Genomic DNA, 17,060 nt, shown 5'->3' with positions numbered 1-17,060 from the left:
TGCTCAGAAACTAATCAGTCAGATGATTCTTTGTAATTGTTAAGACTTTGGCTCCAGGACAATTCTTCGGCCCCACAAGAAGGTTCAAAGTTTGATGTAGCTTTTTATCCCATTTATAAACAATTGTTAAGGATCTTTTTGAGAACTGCAATACTCAACATGTGATATGACTATAAAATTATCCTGTTAGAAAAGAGACTAATGATTATAAACATAAGAATATCCAGGAGGAAAAATGGATTTTATTTATACAGGACCTACATATATTATTGTACATTTAAAATGCACAAGTTAACCATTTTATACATAAAAAATTAAAATGATCTCAAATCGTGTCCAAGTCTCTTTAAAGTTTTTGAAACAAGTGACCTCTGATGATGATATCTAAGTTATTACTGGTTCTAATTTCACTAAACTTGCATGGATGATGCGTCTTATGATATTGATGCACCTGACAGTCTTGAATGCTGAATCTTAGCCATAGGTTTCAGATGCTGGATGATGTTTAGTTTTTAGCTCACCTGAGCTGTAAGCTCAAGTGAGCTTTTCTGATCACTTTTTGTCTGATGTCCGTCTGTCCATCCATCCATCCGTCTGTCTGTAAACTTTTTACATTTTCGACTTCTCTCCAGAACCACTGGGCCAATTTCAATTCAACTTGACACAAAGCATCATTGAGTAAAACAGATTCAAGTTTTTATAAATGAAAGGCACAGTCTTTTTCAAGTGGAGATAATTAGGATTTATTGAAAAGAATCTGGAGGTATAAGCCGAGGCAAATGCCCTAGACCCTCTCGTACGTCTTATACGAATCTATAAACGTACGAGTTAACTAGGCGTTTAAACGGAGGACAGTATTGTCCAAATGAAAATGTCCAAAACTGCGAGAGATGAGTAATCGACATTTGGAAGACGTAAGTGCGTTTAAGTTTTGTAGTATCTATATATACTTATATAATTTAAAACTGGCAAATTTGTAATGACAATAACTGACTCATTTAAAGAGTTTAATTAAATGGTAATGTTGATTACTTTCTAACAATATTTTATTAACCGTATAATTTATCTCAGTGTAAATAATAAAAATAATGCAGTTGAAAAGGAATGATCTGCATCCCCGCATCAATTTAACAGTATTTTTGAAGATATTTTAACCTAAATATATAAACAAAGCAAAGATCAGTTAATAATTTTATCATTCAGATTCATCAACGTATTCCCCTGCATCATCAACACTTGTTTCATACCCCCTGGTTTCAATTACATTACAGTTATGACGATAGCAACCCAGGTACCATATCACACTACAAATGTGAGAGCAACAACCCAAAGTTCTTGCTCCGCTCTTGCACTGGCAGTACCATGATGTCACGGCACAATCTGTGAACTTAATCCACAGATTGTACAGGGTACTGCTCGAGTGTCTAGATTGAAGCCTACAGTGAATCAGGTTGGATTCCATTTGTGACACATCAATAGCGTACTGACCAGTCTCATCGACATGTTCTCTAATGTATTATGAGTTTGCCTGGCGAATTTGATAGGTTCCAAAAGTTAATTATCTAACATCTTCTTCCGACAGAGTGGGAAAATTAACTGCAGCATCATGTGCATCGATTCTCTTCCAGGATTTAGAGTTAGCATGATATTTGTAATGTGGTTCCGTATCACAGAGATTTTTCAAGACATTTTCATTTTTCTTTGCCATCATTAACAATTGGAAACCATTACCAAGATCGTTTGGATCATCTGATTTTAAGGGTGGTCTGTATTTATTGATCAAAGAACATACGATTCTAACATAGTCACCTATGGAAGGAATGTGCGAATTACACACCACATTGTCAAAAAATCGCCATTTTTTAAGTCGACCGTTTGCTGCCTCCACTACCCATTGGATTTTAGTAACCGATCGTGATGAATTTGCATCGGATGTAGAATGTTGTGTGCAGGACTTTGGTAAAAAGACTGGCATTTGTGTTTTGAACCCGCATTCATTTAGAAAATCAATGGAGTCACGAAAACCTCTATCAATTACCAGAACATTGTTTTCATTGAGAAAATTCAAAATATTGCATCTATTTGTCTCCATTATATTTTTTATTATAGAAGCGTCATTGTTTCTACCATTTGCTAAGTAAGGCCCAAAAACTTCTAAAATGTATCCGGTTGTTGTTGTCACCCAAAATGGTTTCACCATTGAAGGCCGTCCTTTGTGCATAGAATAAGAAAGTCTTTGGAATTTATACATTGAACTTTTTTGTATGTATATATACGTACCGTCTAGAACTAATATGACAGTGTCTGATATGGGATCTGAAAACAGCTGTTTTGATATATCTGTCGTATGATTATCTATGACATTTTGTCTAGTTATATGGTCAAAACCAAGGTTGTGTGGAACAAAATCTTTCATAATCGCTTTTCGAGCACTTTCAACGATTTTGCCTACTTGTCACCTACATCGAAATCCACAAAGAGTAGCCAGCAACCCATTCGATAAACCGGACTTCAACTTGAAAAGAAGAATACCAACAGCATTTCTAACTGTTCGATTTTGTGTATTTCTCATTGACGTTACATGTAAAACTAGATCGTCGAAATTGAGTTTGGAGATTCCCAGTAAAGAATTGTAATCTTCATCTTTGAAAAGTTTATCAAAACAAAAAGTTGTAGGTGTTACAAGAACCCATTGCTCTTAAGCGAACGTGTTTGAGTAAATCTTGTATTTCTTTAGATGACAGTGCAGAATTGCGTTTCTTATATTTATCAAAGTCAACGTGTAAATGATCAATATTAAGTCGTTTTCCAAGTAAATGCTTGCGACAACATTTGCACCCAACTGGTACAAGCAATTGAAAGTGAATGAATGCATCCATTTGTGCTTCTTTTGGTACAACTACTATGTTATTTCTTTCGCAACAAAACACGCATTTGTTTTGTGACTTTCCTGCTGATACAATGGGAAGTGAAATACATGGCGAGTTAGTTGTTGAATTTCCTTTAGGCGCACACTGTACCTTTGATTTGGCTTGTATTCTGCATTTCGTGCATATTTGACTGCTTTTATCCAGTGTATGTCCCTGTTGTGTTAACAAGGCTTTCAAGGATTGAGGGATGTAACGTTTTGTCTTGCCTTTTAATTGTTTCTTGCATACACAACAACCGTATCGTGAAGGTCGGCCCATGTCTGTTTACAATGTGAAATCTTGCAGTCTCAAAGAGAATAGCATACATTTTATACTTAACAAAAAGTAGTAGAAAACGAATATCAAATAATTTCAATTTTAATTATTATTAGCAATTTTTTATTATTAAGGTATACGTTTACTCAGAATGAAAAAAAATTCCACTGATGATAATGAAAAATCATCTATTGTGTGTTAAAGACCTATCATGACAGTGCTATTTTTCACTTTCAAAAAAGTAGGTCAATGACCTACTTTTTGAGATAATGGCCATTGAATATTTTTTGAAAATTTAAGAAAAATCCCGAAAAATTTTACACTATGATTGAGATTTTCTTAATTGTGAAAAAAATACAAATTGCTAAACTCTTTTATAAATGAAATACAGTTTATGAATGGCAGTGACACTAAACGCACACAAAACATTAAGTTTTCATTCACAATATTTATAAATATTCCAGTCCGAATTTCCTCTGTTAGTTTTCAATTTCCTACCCTTTCTTGATTCAATTTAACAAAAAACTGAATGATGATAATACTAAAAGTTTTATAGCATTAAACTAGGTATATTGACCTTACTCTGCAGGCATAAAACTTATATGAGGTCAATGATCAAAATTTTGAGATATGGCGTCTTTTATCGTTTTTAAGCATTTTTCAATATTTTTGTAATGTGTGTCATTCGATTATTATAACGAAAAAGTGAGATTAAACCAACAGAAAATATGCAAAATTATGTTGACTAACAAATAAATTCTTAACTTTGAATATTACAGTACTACCAAAAATATTTCAGCGAAAAACAGAATCTGAAAATTTGAATCCGAATTTCCTCTGTTTTGCTAAAAGTCCAACTTTGTTTGAGCCTAATTCCATAATGCAGTAAAAATATCGAATGGTATGTCAATAAATTTTCACTTCATGAATACTTTTAGTGTTTAGAACAAATTTTACTTATGACATTGAACTTTATAAGAATCCGAATTTGAGAACTCAAACCCTGAGTAAACAACGTCCTTAAGTAAAAAGGAAAAAAACGTTCGAATTTTTACGATGTAAACAAAACATATCCCCTCCCCCTTCCCCCCGAAAAAAAACCCATCGATCACGTGTATGATTCGAACACCCGCTTTCACATAATTACATTTGTTCAAAGACTCCCCGCTTACCACTACACCACCGATTTGCTTATTTAAAAGCTACAAAATAGTGTATTGTATTGTTATCGGTATTACGCGAACAACTGGACTTAGCTATTTTAAGACCGATCTTAAAAATTAAAAGAAGAAAACTTACTTTTTACCATAGAGTGGGTTTTCGTACCATTTTTTCGAAAGTCGAAAAAGATAAACGTTTACATGTGCTATCAATATTTGTATTTTAAAAAGTGGTACGATGACCCACTCTATGGAAAAATATAGTTTGAATATCCGATTTCTTTACTATTTTGTTGCTAAATAAGCATATAACTATTTTGTTGTCTAAATATCAATTAAATGTGAAGTTACTTTTTGTGTGTTTTGGCAATACTGAATGTATATGATTACCTATATTTTATAAATGTAACTAAAGTGAAATTTGTAAGAAAAATAATTTTGTTTTTGAGGCGCATCGCTATCAGCGATGTAGCCTCATTGCTGTCAGCTCGCTTCTCTCGGCTTATATACAAGCGGCGTTATAGAACTCAAGTATCAATGCGCCATTGAATATATAATGCCGTTCTGATTGTTACGTATTTTCAACCAGGAACATACATTCAGTACGCGTTTTAAAAATATCAACAAATCATTACTACAGATATCTCTTTTACACATTGAAAAAACAGTAACATCAATTAAAGAACAAAACAAAGATTAATACACAGGTGAGATAGACTGGCAATGCCTGCAATGTATGATTACTCGGAACTACTCGGATGTCTCGCGCACTCGACAGTTTGTATGGAACGTAGCGGAATCAACCGAGGTTTGCCGATTGATGTATGATAGGGACAGAGGACCAGTCAACCGATGAGTTAATTTGCATAACAACAGTTCGTTCTTCAATTTAAAAGCGGTGACGTTAATTGCTTGAATATCGGAGGTAAAAGAATGTAATAATTTTATTTGTTATACTTTCATGTTAAATACTGAAATCTGATTGGTTAAGACGCAGTTCATAATCCTTTCTATTACCCTCAGCGTTAGCAACGCACTTAGCAACGGGTAACATTAAAAATTGTTACATGCGTGAAAATTATGCGCGTACGGTTCGCTGTAGAATTCACGTTATTCCTATATAAAAGCAGTAAAATTTTCTTAAAAATTAAGACATTCAGTATAACAAAATAAATAGTGCCTGTTTGGGAGGATAACAGTTGAAATTGACACCCCTCGAAAACCATTGTCAACCTCCGCTTCGCGTCGGTTGACAATGGTTTTCTCAGGGTGTCAATTTCAACTGTTACCCTCCCAAACAGGCACTATTTATATAATATAAAATCTTTATATTAGAATGAGAGTAAGTGGCTGTCTTCCTATAGCTAGGAACAAATTTCGTATTTTATCACTTGATAAAACGAATAAAACGATTTCCAACTGAATGAGGAAAAGCGCGCCACCTTTCCCATGTAGAATGGCGATATTTAACAACTTGTAGTGATGCTTTTTATACCCCCGCAAACGAAGTTTAGGGGGGTATATTGGTTTCACCCTGTCCGTCTGTCCGTCTGTCTGTCCGTCCGTCTGTGTTCACGAGAGAATATTTATTGGGTTCAATTTATGCCATTGGAACACTTATTGGGTACTTTTGATTTATTGGGTATACCCAATAATCCAATTGCTTTCATTGTGTTCCAGAGACATTTACTGGGTATTGGATAACACAAACCCAATAAATGTTTGTCTGAGATTTGTCTATGAAATCTAGTCCATCTAATGGACTTTACTGTTTGTTGAAATCAAATTCTTTCGGAATGCCTTTGGTTTTATCATCAACAATGAAGAATTCAGAAGAGTTCCAAACAACTATTACATGTGATAAGATTATCCAATCAGAAAGTAGCAATGGCTACTGAAACAGATGCTAGATGAACATATCACCTGGAACTAGAGAAAACTCATTCAAGGCCTTATTGCTTATCTGGATAAGAATGTAAGTTATTTTAAAGTCTTATATATTTCTTTTCTTTTCATATTTTTAAAGATATATTGACAAAATCTACTTTAATCATAAACAACACTACTGATATGGAAGAATTAGTCTAAGTACCCAACAAGTTTGTCAATGCTTCTTGTGTTTGTTATAAAGAAGTTTTATTGTAAAACTTTCCATCAAGAAGATTTTTTCTATCTGCTAGTTTGTTTTTGGCATAAATTTTCATTTCCAATCGTTTTACACATTGATTTCAGTTTTAAAACTGGTCTTTATGAATGTATGTAAACAAAATCATTGCACAACCCTTGTTTACATTACAAAGCCTTAAATTGTGTCACAGTGAACTATCTTGCATAAAACTTAACAACTGACAATTATTTCGATTAATCATTTTAAATGCCTTATTTGTGCATTCAAAACAGCAAAATAAATTATGACAAAAATCGTGACATTGTCCCTTAAATACTTTTTTCATAGTGATTAATTGTTTAATTAACTTTTTGTCTTAAAAATTGACATTGTTTCAATGATTAAATTTCTTTAGCTGTTCCAAATCAGCTATATAACCACTTCTTGGGGTCTAACATAGAAACATTTCGGGAAAATTGTAAATGGTAATAGATTGAAAATACAGGTAAACATTGGTATCTTGAATTTAATTGAGGTGACTTCAACAAAATTTCGAGATACAAGTATTCAGGGGTTCAAGATATCTAAAGTGGCTTTCTGATTAATTCCATTCTTATATAAATTATTAAATCAATGTTTCGTTTTAAATATGACTTAAATTTTTTGATTATTAAATCAATGTTTCCTTTTAAATATGACTTAAAATTTTTGTCACTCGACAGTTTACAACTTGCAATGGGATGAAGCACTTACCATGTAATTACTGAAATGTATCACATATGAAATGAAAAATACGGCTTGAAATTTAACAAATAACACATATAATTTTTATTATCTAGCTAATACACACAGTATATTTTTGTATTTATTGTGTTTGTGAAGCTAATGTATTTTATATTAATTTATTGTGCTCATCAGTCCTCATATCTAGTAATTATATTGAAAAGTGGAAACATTTCACATGTATGATAAATCATAGTCACTTCACAAGCTGTGTATTCAATATGTCCGTATACAGTACGTGTGTTTTATTAAACACATTTGCGATAATCATGGCTGTGTTTAATCTAAATTATATAGATATGTATTAAGGTGGTATGGGATGGGACATCTGTCGATATTACTGTGGATTCAAGTACATTTATTAATTATAATTAGAATACTTTCACCGGTTTAGAATTTTCAAATTTTACAATATTGAACCCCAAAAAAGCTTTTGAAAAAAGATGTGCCCCACACCACCTTACATGCCCAAAACACACAAGCTGCCATCTTAAAAAACTATGTCTCGCATGATTGAGGTAACAATAATTTTGAAAGGTGTAAATATTGCCGTGTGAACGTGTGAAGTAATGATACCATGCAATTATGTTCAGCTGTTAAAAAAAAATGACTCCACTTTTAGATAAATCAGGTAAAATTAGCGTTTTAGCCCTTCAATATACTTTTACATAAGAAGGGTAATCGAAAATATGTACCATATTCGAGATATCAGGAGTTTTTAAAATCATTACATTTTTATAGAGATTAAACGGTCGGGACCAGCGGTAGACTTCAACATAAGCAGGGTATTCGAGATATCTCTTGTTCGAGCTACCAATATTTACCTGTGATAAGATTCATTGGTTTGGGATCTTTAGAAACCTAATGGCTATATATGTACATGTATATATTGGGTGCAGTAGGAAAGTTGTATGGACCTCTTTGGACCCCAAAATGAACAAATAAGCTAACTATGTCATATACATATACTTTTTCTTTGTTTTTTGTAGAATCATGTGATGATGACCCTTTTGATTTAAGCAGAATCATGTGATTATGACCCATTTGATTTAGCACCTGGAAGTAGAAGTCAAGCCTGGATAAACTTTTTAATGGTAAGTCAACACATGCACGATGTATGTACAACATTTGTGTAATGTATGTACATGTTTCATGTTCACAGGCACCTGGCCATGATGTAATATATCTTTTCCATAATAAAAAAATATACCCTATACCTAAAAATACACAAGGTACACATCGCTGCCATCTAATAGCTTGGATTAATTTATTCAAAACTAACACTTCAGTCCGATTTTAAGCCTGAAACTCAATCATAAAACTATTTTTGATCCTCTTGGTTTTGCAGTCTTTCATATACATTTAATTAAACTCAATTTCTAAATGACCATACTAGGAGACAGGCTAAGTGCCGTCACTAAGACCTTTCCGAGTTCCGACTACCATTTATATCATGTTCTGGATCAGCGTTCCTTTCAGCATGAACCTCTTTGTTGTTATTAAATTCACATTAACTGCCTTAAATAATTATAATTATATTGGTTAATATATCCTGGTTCGGGAGAGATTTTATGATTTATTCAGTGATACCATGATTGACATCAATTTCCCTGCCGTAATGTTATGTTTCATTGATTTTCATTGATTAATCATAAAGTGTTGACCAATGAGATTTTGGCTTTTGTATATATAGTGTGCCATTTTTTCTTCGGAACATATTGGGGGTCTAGTAAATAAGTAAGCCTTGAATTGTTGGTATCTGTATCATTGCTTTATTTGGAAGGGATTACCCTAAGTATGACATTAAAATGTCAACTTCTGTCCTCTGTTTAACCATTCATCCCATATCAAAAGCAGTAGATGCAGGATGAGGGGTCATTTTCATTGTTAACAGATGAAATGCATTGATTTGGTTGAATTAGTTAAAGCTTATGTAGATGTCGAACGACCATTTGAAGATGGAGAGTATTGCAAATTTATTAACTTTATCAATGAATCTCCACCGAAATTCCTGCAGGTATGACTGTCCTAGAAAAATCCAAAATGGCGGCGAGGTGTACCTTAATTGTGTAATATAAGAGTATTTTTGTATTACAAGAAAATTATATAAGGTCAAGTGCCTGTGTTATAACTTTATAAAAAATCTGAAATATTTCTTTGTTGTTTTAGAATCACATGATGATGATGATGATCAGAGCTATACTGACATCTGGACAAAGAGCAAAAGTGGATCGAGGCCTAGATTCACAGTTTAAAAGTATGTACAACACTTGTATAATTATGTATGTATATAATTATATTATCTTGTACCTGTCAAACAATTTAAGTTTTTTTTTTGATTCTGTAGAAAAAAGAGTTGAACCTTGGATAATATAAATAATAATTTTCTAAACATACCTAAATACATTCTTTAAAAAAAAAAGACTTTTATTGTAATTTGTTAACTTATTATATTGCATTATTTCTATTGGAGACAAAGACAAATTTTGGTGTCCAAGTAGCGTAGTGGACAACGCACTCGCTTGTCACCGCTGCGACCCGAGTTCGATACCCGTGATCGACAGTGGTTGTATGTGATAGGGTATGGCGGTCGCCCGCTTGGACACGTGGGTTCTCTCCGGGTACTCCGGCTTCTTCCCACACCAATGACCCCCTCGCGCTAACATCCGTGCCAACGAGAGATATTAATATAAGTTGTAGAACTTGCTTATCAATCGTTGTAAAATAAATAAAGTTCAGAAATTATAAAGACAAATTTTCTGATTCATTGTGAAGTGTCAGCTGTACACAATCATAAAAGAATGCTAGCGGTCATATGAAACACACACACATAAATATTAATTCTAATTTGTAGATTGAAAGTTTTTGTGAACAGAATTTAGGTTAGCAGCATAGAAAAATTACTGCATGCAAACCTTTCAACTCTGGAAAAGAAACCTTGGACACGCAAGACCTTGTTGAGGCCAGGGGCAAGGTATGTGCATTAAATATGTATGGGTTCCTATGTGTAAAAATAATCATAAGAGAAAACTGCTATTTGTAAACTGAAAGGTTTCTGGCAAAAATATGTCATTCAGTCAAGTTTTTGTTAACTTTCAGAAGGGCAAAGGTTTATCCTAGGCCTAAAAAAAATTGTTTGTGTCCGCTTTCCCGACCGACCCTTGCTTTTACCCCCCGACTCAAAACTTTTTTAACGGATTTTTGATGGAAAATTGTTTATTGTCATTTTTATCCAATTTTGAAAAAAATTACTCAAAATTTTGGTCACAAAAACGCTTGAAGCAGTTACTCTTCTCAAATCAGTGTAACACAAATGTTTTGTTTCAATATGGCTGTATGTTTCCATGTGTTATAGATTATAATAATGCTCTCATTGTTTTCAGAGGAAGTATGTGATATATAATATCATTTTTGTGTTTTCTTAAGACCAGCTTAATAGTCAGGAATGATATGAAAAGTATTTCTCATTTAATACCATTCAGCAGTGTCAGTATCTAACCGACATGTATGGATACTGCAATATTGAAGGAAAAAAAAATATTTGAAAATAATAAAAAAAAAATTCCGACCGACCCGACCCTACTTTTTTTCAGCATGAAAGCGGAAACAAACAATTTTTTTTTTGATAGGCCCTATGAATTTGATTTATGATATATATTATTAGGGTTAATCATCGGGCAGTTACCTTGGATCTGAAAATTTTGAATCAAGATATGCAAATAAATAATTATGTATGTATATAAATTAGTTTTAAATTACATACATTTTTATACCACTTTTTATCGGTAGTACATGTACTCTAAGCTTGTACGTTAATTTGTGAACCATGAACAGATTGTGTTAACAGTTCTCTGTCTGTATAAATAGATGATGTATGCATAAAACAAGGAAGTTGAATTATCTGAAAATTCTTATTTGGGACAGTGATAATAGTTAAAGTGAAAATTGACCTAAAAAAAATTAGAAAAGAGAGAGATATGATGCACTACAGTATACATCCACTCCCTGATTTGATATAAAATAAAACAATTTGTAATGAATAAATAAAGGTCATGTACATGAAGCATTGTATCATATTAATGTACAAATTCCAGTGCTTGTGCGGGATATCATCTATGTTATTTAAATAGAAATTAAATTTGATTTCAATATTTAATCAATATATTTTTTTATCAATTGCAGAAATAGCAAGCAGTCTACCTGACCTACAACTGTGAAATTCACTACATTGCATTTTCAATACAGACACATTTTGCCGGAAAACGAATCTGACTTCACATTACGAAATTTTATCAAGAAAGAGGCAATTTGATGAGCTTTCATTCAAGAGGTCCCTCGTTGCTGAACGAAAATTAAGGCTTTGGAGCTATGAACCTGATGTTAACATTACCGCCTATGGAAATGCATAAGTGGACTATACCAATATTGAACTCCATGCTGGTAAGGTATATTCCTTGTTTATTTACAATTATTATGATAAACATGCATTTCTCTGTTGTACATCTTCTCAATTATGTGAACAACCTAAATTTCCAAGAAGTTCAATCATTTATATAACTCATTCTATAAGAAAAAATCCATCACAACCCCCACCCCCACCCCCATCCCCTTTGGGATTTTCAGAAAACCAATTTAATGAATTGAAGAAATTCTGATTTTGACTTGAATGTAATTTATTTTGAGTTTTTATATTAAAAAAAATAAAAAAATATCGCATTTGGTTTTTAGTGCGATCATTTCAAGCGAGTAAAAGTGAACGTAGATAAGTAGAAAGTTTCTAGTGAAGGAAAATAATTCATTTAAGCAGTGTCTAGCTATCTACATGTAATATTAGTTTGCATTGTAAGGGAGTTGCATTTAATGCCTGGTAGGTTCCAATTCTATGTTTATGATTATAGATGTGCATTAAATTTGTGTAAACAAATCTGCCATGTATGTGACATGACTGTAGATGTACGTATGCACACTTTAATATGTGAAAGCCTACCATGTTGCTTAGTACTAAATCCATAAAACCTATCCTGTTAATCAGGCCTAACAAAAAAAAAAGGTTTGTTTCTGCTTTCCCGACCGACCCATACTTAAACCCACCGACCCAAAAAAAAATTTCGAGTTTTTTCGTAAATTTCCGTTTTATCTGTTTATTGTTAAAATTTCGTTTTAATCCGATTTAAAAATTTATTGTTTCCTCTGAATTTAAGTCAAAAAAATGCTTATAGAACTTATTTAGATGTCATCAGTGTTGTGTAGAGGTTTGTTATTTAAAAATGGCAGCACATGTCGTGCCAGTTGAGGTCGAGAAATGTTCCCACCAGCCGTGGAAAAAGTTCATCAGATCATTTAAACAATGACAACAAATACTTGGGTTGTTTTTTTTATCTTACCCAGTTTAATAGATAAATGGTTTAATATGCACAATTGAACAGATGGAGGGGGAAAAAAAGAACAAAAAAAAAAGAAGCCGACCTACCGCCCCTATTTTTTTTAGCCTGAAAGCGGAAACAAACCTATTTTTTTGTTAGGCCTCATAATCAAAATATTGAATGAAATTATCTGTAATCATTTTATTTAGATAATTACCTGTATTTATCTATTCATACTTTTAAAACAATAGATTAATTTTTGGGGGTGGGGGTTGATATTGAATGTTTGAAGGGGGGGGGGAGTGTTGGTTTTGGTCTTTAGGTTGTACAAATGTGTCGGAGATGTTACAGTAGTTGTTTGTTGTCTAGCTGTTCTCTCTCTCTCTCTCTCTCTCTCTCTCTCTCTCTCTCTCTCTCTCTCTCTCTGAGTATTAAATAAATGGCTGATTGTGACATGAAAATACAAATGTTGGGGATAGTGTTTGATACATGTAGAATTAAATTCAAAACATTTCATTTTAGATACCTTGTATATTGAATTGGAACTTCATCAAAGATTAAAACACAACAATGAGACCCACTAGATGTAAGTAAAATTTATTTTTGTAACAATGATGTGTACCGGGTAATTACACTTGTCCAAGTTTGAAAGAAGGAACCTGTAAAAACTATATATTCAGTATTTGACATGCAGATATTTACTGGGAAACTTTATATTGATTATACATATTTCACAGACTTAGTGGGTATTTTTATTCTTTTAGTAAAATCTAAGTCAAAGTTTAAAAATTCTTGCTTTACTGTGGCTTCAAAGGCCAGTACATAATGAACACAACAACAGATGTTACAAAATTTTGGAGTAATCAAATTATAACGCAAATTAAAAAGTTATAGTAAATTGTCATCTTTCCAAAACTTTGCGCGGAATTGCATACAAATAGACATACATTTAATGTCTCATTTAAAAGTAAAACAAGTAGGGGTCACATCTAAAAAATTTGAGATAAAGCATGGAATAAGCTAATATTAGGCCAAAATTGGAGTTAATTTTTTCTTAACTTCTATGAAATATAAGCTAAATATGCCAAAATATACCGATAGGAATATCAAAATATTGTTTAAATATGTTTTTTAGAACATTATGAATTTATCGTAATACACAAACTATCTAGAAGTTTGGTCTGCGCTGAAAATTAGGAAGCTAAAGTAACAGTACCCGGTACTCTTAAACTAGTGAGTTTCCTTCTTGAAAACCTGAAAATATGAATATACTACTAGAATTAATATGTGATGCAGAATTTTCAGACTAGAGATGACCCAAAATGGCTACCCAAAACCTAAGGAGTGAACCTCTTTAAGCAAAAAAATTGCTAAATTGCAGAGTGTATATACATTTATTGGGACATTTGAAATCAGAATGCTTGACACATGTTAGAAAAAAGGATTTGCAATTTTAAAAGCAAGTGTCATGATTAAATTATCATTTGAAGGAAAGAATTGAAATTGTTTGATGTACACCCTGTCCAAAACTGTGAAATTCCCTACTTTTACTTTCATTTTTAGAGTTTTTCAGTACAGACTTCACACCATAAAATTTTAACAGGAAAGAGGCAATTTGATGAGCTTTCATTCAAGAGGTCCCTCGTTGCTGAACGAAAAATAGGGCCGGAGCTATGAACCGGAATGTTTACAATACCGCCTATGGAAAATGCAACAGTGGACTATACTCAGGCATTTCATGTGGATAGGAAGGTAGAGAGCATTGCAGGAAAAATACACAGCTAGTGTTAGAAAGCGTTTAATGGGTTTTACCATCAGAAAAACCTGGTAATTGAAGTGGTGAAATGACGGGCGGTTGCCAAAAGGGTACCCCCTTAATTTGTCTGGACAACTCATACAGTTTTCAAGATATTAAGGTTTTTTGTTTTGCAGATCAATTGTATATATAATCGAGATATGCATTTTTGCTAGGATTTTAACTTTATAAATTTTTGCAAAAAATACCCACTTTTGAACTAGTCATTTGCTTATAGGGTACATCTTTTGTGCAAGTAACTCCTCCCAACAGTTTTGAAGATAGGGATATCTTAATTTTGCAGATTAATTGTACAATCTAAACCCCCATAAACTTGAAATGATGACCAAATATCTCCTTAAAAACAAATGGGATCTTCACCCCTAAACAATAAATATTCTTGTTCATTGTGTAGGTCATGACCTTAGAGGGTGGTTATGAAGATAAACATTTACAATTTTCTTCAATACAGAATGTTGATACAGGAAAAACATTCGATATTTTTATATTATATATTATATATAGCAACAAGAGTAAAATGGTCAAACAAGAGGAAAAGGAAGTAAGGGAATATTTTTCAGACTGTTGCACATCAAATACACTCCCATGAATGAAAATGTGCCCAAGACTTATAGAATGTAACTAAAAGTGCAGAAGAATATTGTGGAAAAGGATATATGGGAGACCATAAAGAAAAAATATGGAATGACCTTAAAAGAGTTAAAAAGTAATAAATTAGCTAAGATTTGCACTTTTGATTGAGTTATGTCTTAGTGTACATATAACTTTGATGAAATTGTTAATAATATATGTGTGTGCTCATAGAAAAGAACATCACACATATGCATTGTAATACCAGTAAATATTGTATTGAAATTGTTGATCATGTTAAGATTTTCAAAGTTTATGATGAGTTACAGTATGTGAATTGTAATTCCACACATACAAAAATCTTTGTCACTGTTTTAAAAAAAAACCCGAAATGTACCAGTATGTGGATATGAACATTTTTTGAATATTTTTGGATGTGTATTTTTATGAGTCAGCCAATAACTGTTGAATATTTAAACTTTCTCTGCATTTTTGTATGCGAGCTGAATATTATGCCAGTTTTAAGGTTTATGGAATGGTCTGTTTGATCTTCTTAACCATACATGTAAGATGTCTGACAATCTTTCTGCAAGATTTGATAAATTTGTGTACATGCATATGCATTTGTGAATATTTCATATTTGATGATAATTGTTGAAATTGTTGATAATGTTGAGATTTTCAAAGTTTATGACAGTTATGTAAATTGATTAATTTTGAGTTTATGATCATAAATTGTTGTTTAAAGTTCCTTTAAGTTGTTGTTTTTCACTTTCCTTAATAAAATATTAATGATGCTCAATTTTCGTTGAATTTATGGGTGCCTCTTATCCACAAATTAACGTCCTCCATGGATAAATAATTAAGGGTTATAAATAACGTCCTCGCAAACTTGTAAAATTTAAGCAATCCACGAATTTTAATGATTTCATAGTATAGTCGATGCATTTAAAGATGAAGTTATCAAAAACTTGAGTGTGTTAAATTTTTTAAATCAAAGTACTGAAGTAATGACGGGAGTTAATTTTATTGATTATTGTTTATCTTAAAATCAACGATGTGTAATTTTGTATGGTATGTATAATATGTAGTTTCATAGCTGTATTAAAACAATTTTTCTACTATGAATTATCGGCTTTTCTGAGCTATAGACGGAAAACCCCACGTGAATAATGTGTAATATTTAAGAATAGATTTAACGCCATCAAACTCTGCCAAGCATTATGTATCAGTAATTGAAATATATCTTCAAAATTGCATCCCAGCAATATTGAACTTTGGCGAAGGAATACATACGACTACAAAAAATATCTAAATTGTTCGTACCATTTAAAATCTGACTATTTTCAAGGTATTTATAAATAAGTTTCTGTGAAAAACAATGGTTCTGAATACATTACAACAAAATTATTAATTATTTCCAAGTACAAATTCTTGTCAGCAGTGATGATGTGTGCATAGGTACAAACTCTGTTTCAATTCCCGTTTGCCATAGTAAGTGCATAGGAGAGTTGATTAAAATCAACTCACAAAAATTACTCGAAGGAAAAGCATACATAACTGCAAGTTAAAATACCGCATAAAGGGTTTTTTTTACGTGTCACAAATTTGCAAAAATGGGAGAGATATGTAATATTTTTAATTTGCGTCAGTCATTTCTTGCGTTTTGAAAAATTTCTAAAAGAAAAGAATACGGGATATTATTTCTGTGAATTCAAAAAATTAAGATATAAAAGTGGTCGCGAAATTTACATGTAGATCATTGCAAAAATTACCGTATATGCGGCATTGCATACATGTTGCAAAGACAGTACTTTAACTCAGATGTTTCCCTGAATTACTTTGTTGGCTAAAATTGCACATTTCTGTATTACCCAGTAAGCCACTGACTTTTCCATGCTTTATTGGGTAAATGTTATAAGGAATAAACCCAAAAAAGCATGGACAAGTCTCTGACTTAATGGGTAATGGATACTAGTATAGGTATTTACCCCCAAAAACAGTGAGTGTTTTACTTACTGTTTACTTATTGGGTTATTATAAGAACAATACCCAGGAAAGCATGGAGAAGTGTAA

General features: G+C 32.3%; 2 long non-coding RNA genes and 1 pseudogene across 5 annotated transcripts in view; 2 read left to right on the top strand and 1 right to left on the bottom strand.

Moving 5' to 3' along the window:
• Positions 1-17,060, bottom strand: part of LOC128169662 (hemicentin-2-like) — a 307,406-nt pseudogene that overhangs the window by 177,542 nt on the left and 112,804 nt on the right.
• The window catches only part of LOC128169657 (uncharacterized), a 78,034-nt gene that overhangs the window by 21,981 nt on the left and 38,993 nt on the right, over positions 1-17,060 (top strand). The gene's annotated exons all lie outside the window — the stretch shown is intronic.
• On the top strand, positions 5,893-15,781 carry LOC128169654 (uncharacterized). 3 transcript variants are annotated; one of them, XR_008241566.1, is made up of 7 exons: positions 5,893-6,320; positions 8,225-8,329; positions 9,405-9,492; positions 10,090-10,209; positions 11,418-11,675; positions 13,121-13,184; positions 14,162-15,781. It is a non-coding gene; the product is annotated as an uncharacterized LOC128169654 (long non-coding RNA). The 3 variants fall into 3 exon arrangements; XR_008241567.1 differs by lacking the exon at positions 5,893-6,320 and having other exon boundaries at positions 6,330-8,329; positions 11,418-11,680; XR_008241565.1 differs by lacking the exon at positions 5,893-6,320 and having other exon boundaries at positions 6,332-8,329.

The sequence above is a fragment of the Crassostrea angulata genome, unplaced genomic scaffold, assembly GCF_025612915.1.
Source record: "Crassostrea angulata isolate pt1a10 unplaced genomic scaffold, ASM2561291v2 HiC_scaffold_167, whole genome shotgun sequence".
NCBI classification, from domain to species: Eukaryota; Metazoa; Mollusca; class Bivalvia; order Ostreida; family Ostreidae; genus Magallana; species Magallana angulata.
Note: the sequence above shows the minus strand (reverse complement) of the source record. Positions and strands in the feature narration are given on the sequence as shown.